Raw genomic sequence first — 10,126 nt, forward strand, 5'->3', positions numbered from 1 at the left:
ACTGATGAACCTTTTATTTTTTCAGTTATTTTACTTCATTATTTTAAGTCCCTATATTCCAGGCAGATTTTGCTAAATTATTTAAACTCTTCCATCATCTGTTATAGAACAACTTCTCATCCTGTTCTGTTTGTGAGTGCAACCCTGTAGATCTTCTAACACTTTGCCGTGTTTTAGCTCTGACTGTAGCAGTCTAGCAGTCTATGTCTAGTGTAGCTTTGATCCTCACTGATTGTGTCAATCATCCTTCACAGCTGTTTATGAGCCTTGTTGTTGAAACAGAACAAAATCTCTTAGTTTTACCCTTTCCAGCTCCTGTTTACTAATACCCCTGGGAAATCAGGAAAGGACAGGGATTGATAAACAAACATGCCGAATTCCTCAAAGTCCCGAGGGATAAAATGGAACTTCTCGAGATCCTTATGGATGAAGTCAACACTCAACATGCCCTATCCTATCAAAAGTAGTTCTGAAAGAAATATCCGTATTCAAAGAAAACAGCTGAGCATTGGCTCATCTTTGCCTGTTCTGCATGCTTCACCATATTTCTTTTCTTTTTTCTTTTTTAAATTTTTTTTTATTTTTACACAATTTTTCATATTCTGAAGTCTCCTGCTTTGCCAACAGTAGCCTCAACCTAAGAGACTGGAGGTTACGTACTGGCATTGGTCATATCAAATCACTAAATGAAAAGATGCCATGAACTCACTATCAAAAACAATCTTCTACCCAGACAACAATTACACATTATCCCAGGATAGATAAAAGGACAACCATTCAGTTAGGTACTCCTTACATTTCCGGTGCATGGTGAACTTAACAGTTTGGCATATTACAAATTTCTGAATAATTATGTAGTTTCTGCATTGTAGCAAATCTGTAGCATCAACTTTAACACAGTTACGCTATAATATCACAATGCAAGAATTGCACACTTGTGGTTGGAAAGAAAAATTGCAGTGGTAAGTACAGTACAAGCAACCTCCACCCAAAAAATTTATTTTGAATTAATTGAAACTAGGCCAAGGACACAGATTATGCGTCAATCTCATTGGTACAAAGAGGAGTGGAATGCAATACCAGAAGTTAGTGAAGTTCCTCTGTGACACGCAGTGCGTCAATGTCAGTGCATCCCTCCAGAAATTAAAAAATTTTAGGCCTGTTAATCAGTTATTTGACAGCGTGGTCATAAAGAGGCATCACCATGGTCTGCTTATCCAAAGCAACAGCAAAGGTTTAACTTAAGCAATGCAGGGGACCACAAACAGCTCATTTCCTGTAATCATGATTAAACAGAAGATGAATAAAATGCTACCGCACAAACAATTCCAAATCCTTTGTGCAGCCCCCATAGAGATGTAAGCAATAAAATGAACTTTAGCTCTTTAATCTCAGCAACTAAAATGTTAATCACTGGGCTCACAAATAGTTCTGCCCCCACTGCAACCTCATTTTCATGTTCAAATTGTCTTCTTTTTTTATTTTTATTTTCACTGGCGCAGTATAGGACTGTGAGGGGAAATGTGTCGGGAGGCTGTGCATTCAAGCCCGGCCCTTACACTGAAGAATATGTATCCCTGCATTTCTCACCTTCAAGCGAAACTGCAGACTTTTAAAGACTTTACCAGTAGCATCTGCCAAGAGTGATAAAAAAAAAAAATTAGGGAGGGAATTTAGAATAATACAAAAATAATGTTGAGTAGTTGACTACTTAGAGCCTGTCGAGCACAGAGAAAATGTCATATGGCGAAACATATTTCTGTTTCTTGATTTTTCGCTTTTTCTCTCTTCGGCGACAGGGAAGAGCCTTAAAAAAAATTGTAGTCAAAAAAGACAGGTAGAAACTGCATTCCATCATTTTCGTAGTCAGTAGATATTTAAAGTAGGTATTTCGAAGATATCCCTTTGAACCAGATATTACTTCAACAGATTATGTACATTTCTATGTAATAAGACACAACATCTACAATAGTATTGGATAAAAAAAACAAAAAACATTTTTGTAGTGCTGACAGAAACAGCAAACCATAAGTCCTCCAGCTATGATGATGTCCTGACTGCTATGTGACCCAGAATACAATAAGAACTAATTATCAACCTTCCTTTAACCACATATCTCTTTCTCAGACTTAATTGCTTGCCTGCTCTGGTTTGCGTACAGTTAGGAACTTAGGAATCTCACTTAAGAATCTTTAAGCTGCATACAATCACAGACTCTGTGACTGATTAAGCTTGATTTGTGGGAGAGACAGAAGACACAGATTTCAATATGTAATTGAAGCGTCATGTTGTCTTACAGAGTGGCCCACAGGGAATTTGGTCGTTACCAACGAGCTGTAATGCAAGTGCCACTTAACAATACATAATTCATCTGGTCACCCAGAAGCCTTTGGGTCGTGGTTTCCTTATCGCCCCGGGACAGGGTGGTCTGTCATTGAGGTTGTCACCGTGTGCACAGCATGTGGCTATGGCTTGGGAGCCACAGAAAATAGTTGGATAGTGACAACAAAGCTGAAATGTTGTCACTATCCTTTTCACTGTGATACGGGACTTTGGGGCGCAATAAGGAAATAGCACGGCACTAGGTGTTTTTTCAGGATATTATATGGTGTTATATGAACTCCTCTTGTTGTAATTCAAGTATTTGCGCTGAAGTGAACAGGTAAGATGGTAACTATTCTCTCAAGTTGTCCATATTTCTGTGTACATGAAACTCTTGGATTTAAAATTGATATCTCACACACCTACACACAAACCCAAACACACACAGACGCACGCACACGCACACATGTGCGCACGCACACATACACACGCACACAGACATTTTGTATTGTTCAAGGGGTGATTTCAGTGGACTACAATGGTGAATTAATCCAGCTGAGAAATGTCACCTTTCCTGATGTGTAATTTATTACAACCTAAATGGGGGGAAATAAAAGAAAGTGAGAGTAATTGTCACTGAGTTGGAATTCACCTCTGGAGGGCTGGGGGCACACAGAGATTGTGTTTGTTTTGGGATGATGCACCCTTCCCTAGAATGGGACACTTACTGTGGTCTTCATGGGTGGGCCTGTCATCAGCCTCAATCACAAACAGTCATACCTCCCCCTAGCCATCACACACACACACACACACACACACACACACACATACACAAACACCCACCCACCCCACCCCCACACACACGCACAGACACCCATACTCACACCCACACACACACACACACTCACTCACATACACACATGCATTCACCACTTAATATGAAATTACTGTGAATTTCATTCAGTCTCTCTCTTTTAGGTGAAGGATGTTTACCAACTAGACTAGAAGAGGAGAAGTTGACTACAAATATTATTTTTATAAATCAGTTTCCTTTAAGTTAAATAACTGCACGGCATGTGGGGGAATACAGGGCCCTCCCATTTTAGCCTTTTTTTTCTTTTCTGGTAGTTAAAACTAATTTTGTATAGACACAAAGCACATTTCCATGTTTTATGTCAGTTTGGCCTAGTCTCTTAGAAGAGAAGTTCTTTCGTTACTTTCATTGTGAACATAGCACTTCTGTTGCCTAAAGATAGCATCCAGCTGTTCCTACATACGGTAATGCTCCAAATGAAAGAGTGTTTGAATGTGTTTTGAGAGAACATCCTTCAATAAAGCATCAATAAACTGTGTCAGTCCTGGGTCCTCAATAGCTGCCATAAAACCAAAACCAAGTAGAATCAGCCCAGAATCAGCACAGGTGTAAAGGATTCTTATCAACCAGGTGGAAAGACCCCCCTTCCCCCACTGACCTCCACTGCATCATCCATCATCATCACCACAATATATACACATGTTACATCTGGAAAATCTGCCAACAGGTCTCAAACTGTCTGTCAGTAAATGAATATGAGAGATTAGTAGAGATAGAGTAGAGATTAGTGTGTGTGTGTGTGTGTGTGTGTGTGTGTGTGTGTGTGTGTGTGTGTGTGTGTGCGCGTGCGTGCAAGCATGCATGAATGCATGTGTGTGTGTGTGTGTGCGCGTGCTTGCGTGCACGTGTGCGCGCGCCCGCACCCGCACGCGTGTGTGTAAGTGATTATAGATTTGCAGATAGGGTTGCCATAGCTGATGTCAAACTAAACATTTAAACATTCAGAACTTTTTCACAATAAAAACAAAAAGCAAAAAACCAGACCCTCGTAAATCTAAACTCTGGGTGTTCAGTCCCATCTCCATCTCCATCATAGCAGGGAATGACAAGAGACTAGACCTTTTTGTGTCAGTCACAGCCAGCTGTTTAATGAACAGTTTAGCCACTAGACTCCTTATTACATGTGTCATTAGAGACTCTGAGGTCATATTCATCGCAGCTTAAAAGGTCATATTCATAAAATATTAATGTGAGGTTGAGTTCACCACCTGTTTTGTCATCTAAACTCTCTTTTTTGTTCCCAAAGGAAACTTACCTTGTTTTAGTCAGTTTTGTACCCTAAAATTATCTTCCTGGGAAGATATGTTATGCTTTACAGTTTGTAGATGACATGCTCCGAAAGAGAGCGAAAGAATGGCGAAGTAAGAAAAAAGCAGGTGTTAACCCCTGGAATGCAAGTGGGCTATAAATATTCAGTGCAAAAAAAGGCCAAAAGGTTCTAAGGGATCAGGGCAGATCAGAGCAAGTGAGTAAGAAGAAGAGAGAAGAGAGATAAGATATTTATGTGCAGTATAAACATGAACTTTTACAACACGGGCAATTTCACCAATAAAACAGAGGATTATCAACCAAAATACCTGATTATATCTTTTTTTTTTTTACCCATTTTCCCCAGGTCTGCCTTGGGATATTTGGGGGGGGGGAATTCTAAATGGGCAGTAAATGTTATCAGCATTTTTATTGGCTTAGCTTTGTAAAGTCTTTTGTGCCTCTGCCCACAAAGATCTTTTCGCGGTGAGTAGCTGTCAGATGGGGGGGAGGGGGAGGAATAAGATTTGATACTGGATTTGCTGATAATGATAATGTATGAAATAAAACTGTTAACATGTAAAGACAATGACACTGCAGGCCTCTGTCAGCCGGGTACTCCCAGAGGATTCTATAGTCACAAAGGATTTTCTCAGTCCACGCTGGCATGGCAGTAGAGGTAGACATTGGCCATTCTAGTCTTCCTCAATCCAACTCATCAGATGGAAAGTGTACACCTATGTTTAAATCTCATATCAACTGAATTTGCTAGATCCTATTCCATTCTTACTAAATGAAGTGGCTCTTTTGATTTTTACAAGCACCATGTAAGTTATGTAGTTTGTCTTAAAAGAATACTAGAAGATGTTATAAATGAATTAAAAAGAGCTAATAACGGCCTAGAGCCTTGTAGTATGTTTCAGCCATGGAGCTGCCCAGAGTTTGTTATTGACAGTGACGACTTCAACAGCAGTGTGTCATCCTTTCCAGTTCTGAAGTCAGTCTGAAGTGATTCTTTTTTTTGGTCAAACAACAAGACCTTGGTGCACAAGTTGGTCAGGCCTGTGCTCACGGTATTTGGTAGAGTAATGTGTTTTGGGGTTTTTTGCAGTGCATTTGGTGTGACTATTGCAAGTGGCAAAAATGTGGTCATAGATGTTTTTACCAATTGGAAAACGGCACTTGAATGTAACAGCTGGTTTGAGAAACATAGACTTCTTAGTCATTCTCGTCTAAACCTGCAGCAAAAAAGAATGGAACCCAGAGGCAGACAGTGTACACGGGAAAGTATGTTATTTATTTTATTTATTTATTTTTTTTGACGAGCTCGGGTTGATCAAATTGTACCAAATTACAGGGTCCTTGTCTGTGATGGGGGGTTTATGGTTTTATGTCTTTTTTTTTCTTAACTGTTCTAAGATTTAAATATATTTTTGAAGACTTTAAACGAATGGAATTTCAGTATATATGCTGAATATGCCCATGCTGTGTTTCTTGTTTCTTGTACTTTGTATCTCTTCATGTTAAAATGTGAAAATTTGATGTTAATGTGTCAATACTGTTTTGGTCCATGCATATAACAATACTGAAATTTAAATTTGTTTTGATGTATGATCGCTACAAGGTGAATTGGAAGCTCAACTGATGTTTCAAAATGCTCCACCAGTCAGCACATTCTCTTAATGATGCTGAAACCTAATGGCTGATTATGCTAGTTTACCATTCCTCCCAGTTGAGGTGGAAGATTAGACCAGCCAAGACTTGTTGAAGAAAGAGCTGATGGAAGTGGAGAGCAGTTCCCAGATGTTCACAAAGATCTTATGGAGAAGACCAAACAGTAAGGGCTACAGCTGAACTGCCACACAGAGGCATATTTGTCATCATTCCCACACAGTTGTTCATCTGTCCAATGAGAATGAGCCAAAGTGTCCAGGTGACTGGTGCTGCTTGTGAGCTGTTATATCCAAGTAACACTGCACTACTGCTCAGTTCAAACCCAGCCGGGGCACCTACTAACAAGCAATGACAGATAGTCATACAAATTACTCACACACACACACACTCAAACTGAAGTCACTACACCTGTTCAATCTAATGACCGATGAAGAAGAAACAACCGCTTCTCAGTTCTCACCCAGACAGCGGGGCCATGAATATACCTATTCTTAACACACCTGGGTAGGCTGATATAGCAGAATCAAAGCTGTTCCTCTTCTTATCATGAGGCACCTTAACCTGGTGACCTCTGTGGTCCATAGAAGGCCTCAGAATTGTTAGGGGATTCCCAGCAAATGGTAATTTAACATCATTCATTTCATCCTAAAATGATAATATAGAATTGTAGAAATAACATTGGCAAAGAGGGAGCATTCATCATGCACTCACCAGTCTCAAATGATGCATCTTATTGTGTCTTATTGCTAGGTTCCAACCAACAGAAATAGGGCAAACAGACAACCTGTTCTTTGCAGAACGGCTGTGAATTGTGGCAGTATGTCCTGCAAACTGCAACATTTAAAAAATCCAAGTCAAAAAAGTTTTACCACAGAGCTTTTCATATTCTACAGCAGCATGATCATCATAATAGGACATAATGAAAAATAACCAAGTTAATGAAGCGTAAACATCAGTCAGTCAGCCTTCAGTTTTATTTAAGAGTATTTCTAGGGTACCATTTTTAATTAAAACAATGAAAATGAATGACAAATAGAATTAAAGGTCAGTTCTGACGTTATAAATGTGATGTGGTACAGTTTAATGCTCAACAAGAGACATGATGTGAGTTTAATTCCGAATCATAATTTCCCGTCTCATCTCAAGGGCAATGCCAAAAGTTTACTCAAGTACAAGGGCCATTTGTCGAAACAGCAAACTTTTACTTTGGATGTCCTGTGAAGGACTGATTACAGAGTGCATTAGGGGAGGAGAATGGCCAGCTTTCTCATGATGCAAGGGAACCAGCTGGCGATTTGGATATGAGTGGGCTGAATTGGTGCTTTAAGGAAGAACAGTGAATTTAGTCCTTGTTCAAAGTGCAAGTCCCCTTTCTCTGAAAGGAGTAGGTCAAGGTGACATTGGAAAACAGATGACTCTACTTCATTTGGTTAAATTAAAGCTGACCCCGCATGCTCTATAGAAGTTAAACTTTAACCTCATAAAAAAAAAAAAAGCTGCAGCTACTCATTAGTAACTGTAACATCTGCACAAGAGTGATGATGACCCCGGCCATAATGACAGACGTACAGCCAAATGAAAGAAATAACGCTCTGACACTCTGGAATGGAGTTGCAGAGAGGGCCTTCAAAGAAAAAGAGTCCATCAATCATTCACCTCTCTCCCAACGCCACATCAACCTGACATTCTACCTTTCATAGTTACTGTCACGTTTTCCATGATTGCCATGTTTTGTTTTGTTTTTTCTTTCTTTCTTTTTTTTTTCGCCAGTTCTTTCCCTTCGTTTTCTCTTTTGGGGTTCTGGGCATTCTTCTGTTAAGAACTTTTCTCTTCTGACCACTTGAGACTATGAATGAAGACATGTGCGAGAGTACCATATTTCACTGTATATGTACGTGACGGTACATTGTGTTCCTATGAAGGAAGAGTCTCTATGGGATAGATGACTTTTCTAGTGTTTTTTTCTTATTTTTAAAAGTGTAGCAGAGAGTGCACAAGATGGGAACTTGACAGATCACAGAGAATGAGGATTCCAGGAGCACAGAATCTCTGCCAGTGCAACTAAATCGCAGAGGGATTTGATCTTTTCAGTTTGCAGTCAGAAACTACTGTGTAATATCTAAAGAGTTTTTTGGTATTTAGGGAAAAGATTTCTTTAGATTACTTCTCATAATACATAACACAAAAGTCTTTTACCTTTTGGAAAATGTTTGTATGTTTGTCTTTTTTACATTTTGGGGGGGGGGGGGGGGGGGGCATGGGCTCATCCATCAGGAATACTCTAACATGACTGAAAAAAATTCTTTCCCACTAGAGAATCTAATCATTTCTCTCAGATTGTCAAGAGAAAAACTATTAGAATCACCGCTGACCAAAACACATCTCTGAGTTTATGCTAATTACATTCCTTACAGTTAAGATTTTGAGTAGTTAACTTCATGATTAGCTAATTTCATGTTTTAAATATACAATTTTTCAAACTAAAATCCAACAATAACTGAAAAAGTGAAAGCATTAATTAGAGTTTGCCAATTGTATGGATATAATCCAAAAAAACAGAACCTCAGCTTTGGCCATCACAAATTAACTGACAACAAACCTATGGTGACCCTAATACTAAGACTACAGAAAATATGAGTTGGTTAAAATTTAGCATATTTCAGGATGCCCTACACACATGCACACATACACACACACACACACACACACACGCACACACACACACACACACACACACGCACACACATCACCAGCATCATCATCATCATCATCATCATCATCATCATCATCATCATCATCATCATTGTCGTTAGCCAGTTGAAAACAGAGTTATAGAGTCCACTGGAATATTAAATTCATATGGGTATTAAGAAACTGAAAGAATTAAGAACATAAGAACATAAGAATTATGAAACTTTCAAGAATATTAGGGGAGTAAATGAAACAATTTTTGAGATGCAAGCCAATACTCCATCATTTTACTTCCACGCTAAAACTGAAAGGTCTTCCTGGAAAAAAAAAAACCTAACATGTCAAAGTACCTAAGGGCTGAATGAGTAGATGTAACCAATACAAAAAGAGTAGGACAAAAACAGTAAGGCTATGTCTCCTCAAGGGCACGTAAATTCCCCTCTCCTTAGACCCTCGTCATCTGAATCTCTCCCCCATCACTTTAAAAATCTCTGGAGGCTACTCACAGCTGCAGAACAGCAATGCTGAACAATGCTACACTCTCCAGCATCAGTGCTAGCAACACACACCACCTCCAGCAAAATCTCAAAGAACTTTTAACCTCTGAGTAACACTAGCATGACTATCTCAACCTCCACTGTCATAGTAGTCAAGACTGACTGATGAAAAACTAGGCCGGGTTGTCAATGTTAGGTAAAGAGCAATACATTTTTTGTGCAAGGAAACATTTTCCGTAATGCCCTCCTTTCTTTTGGAATGACTGGTCTTTACCGAGCGTATTTCTTGTTCAATTCATCATATCGCTGCTGACCTCAATTTCCAAAAACTAGCACACACCTGCTGGTACAGGCTTGCAGCCTGCCACTGTAGCTCTTCCCTCAGATTTGGGGGAGAGTGTTATTTGAGAGCAGTCACATGTAGTCAGCCAATCAACATACGTAATGTAGTGAGCATTACACGAAAATACTGTTGAAAAAGTGCCTAATTTGAGGATGAAAAACATTATCGAAAACCACTTCATAAATAATCATACAGATTATGACATTATTATTAAAACATTTCAAAATGGCTTGTCATTAATTTTATATAACATTATCACTGCTCTAAAGCAGCAGGGCCCATGTCCAGTCCTCAAAAAAAGTCCTTCTGCTTTTTAACTTCACCACCCAATAGGAGGCTGATTACTACCTGTGAAACATTTGCTTATGTTCCACAGCCAACCAGACCCATGAAGATGTTGGTAGAAGCAAAATCCAATTGGATTTATGGACTTGAAGACTACAGTAGTGCAACCCAGTTCATTTTTTTGGGAAGGAA

This window comes from Chanos chanos, chromosome 14, assembly GCF_902362185.1.
Source record: "Chanos chanos chromosome 14, fChaCha1.1, whole genome shotgun sequence".
In the NCBI taxonomy this organism is placed as follows: Eukaryota; Metazoa; Chordata; class Actinopteri; order Gonorynchiformes; family Chanidae; genus Chanos; species Chanos chanos.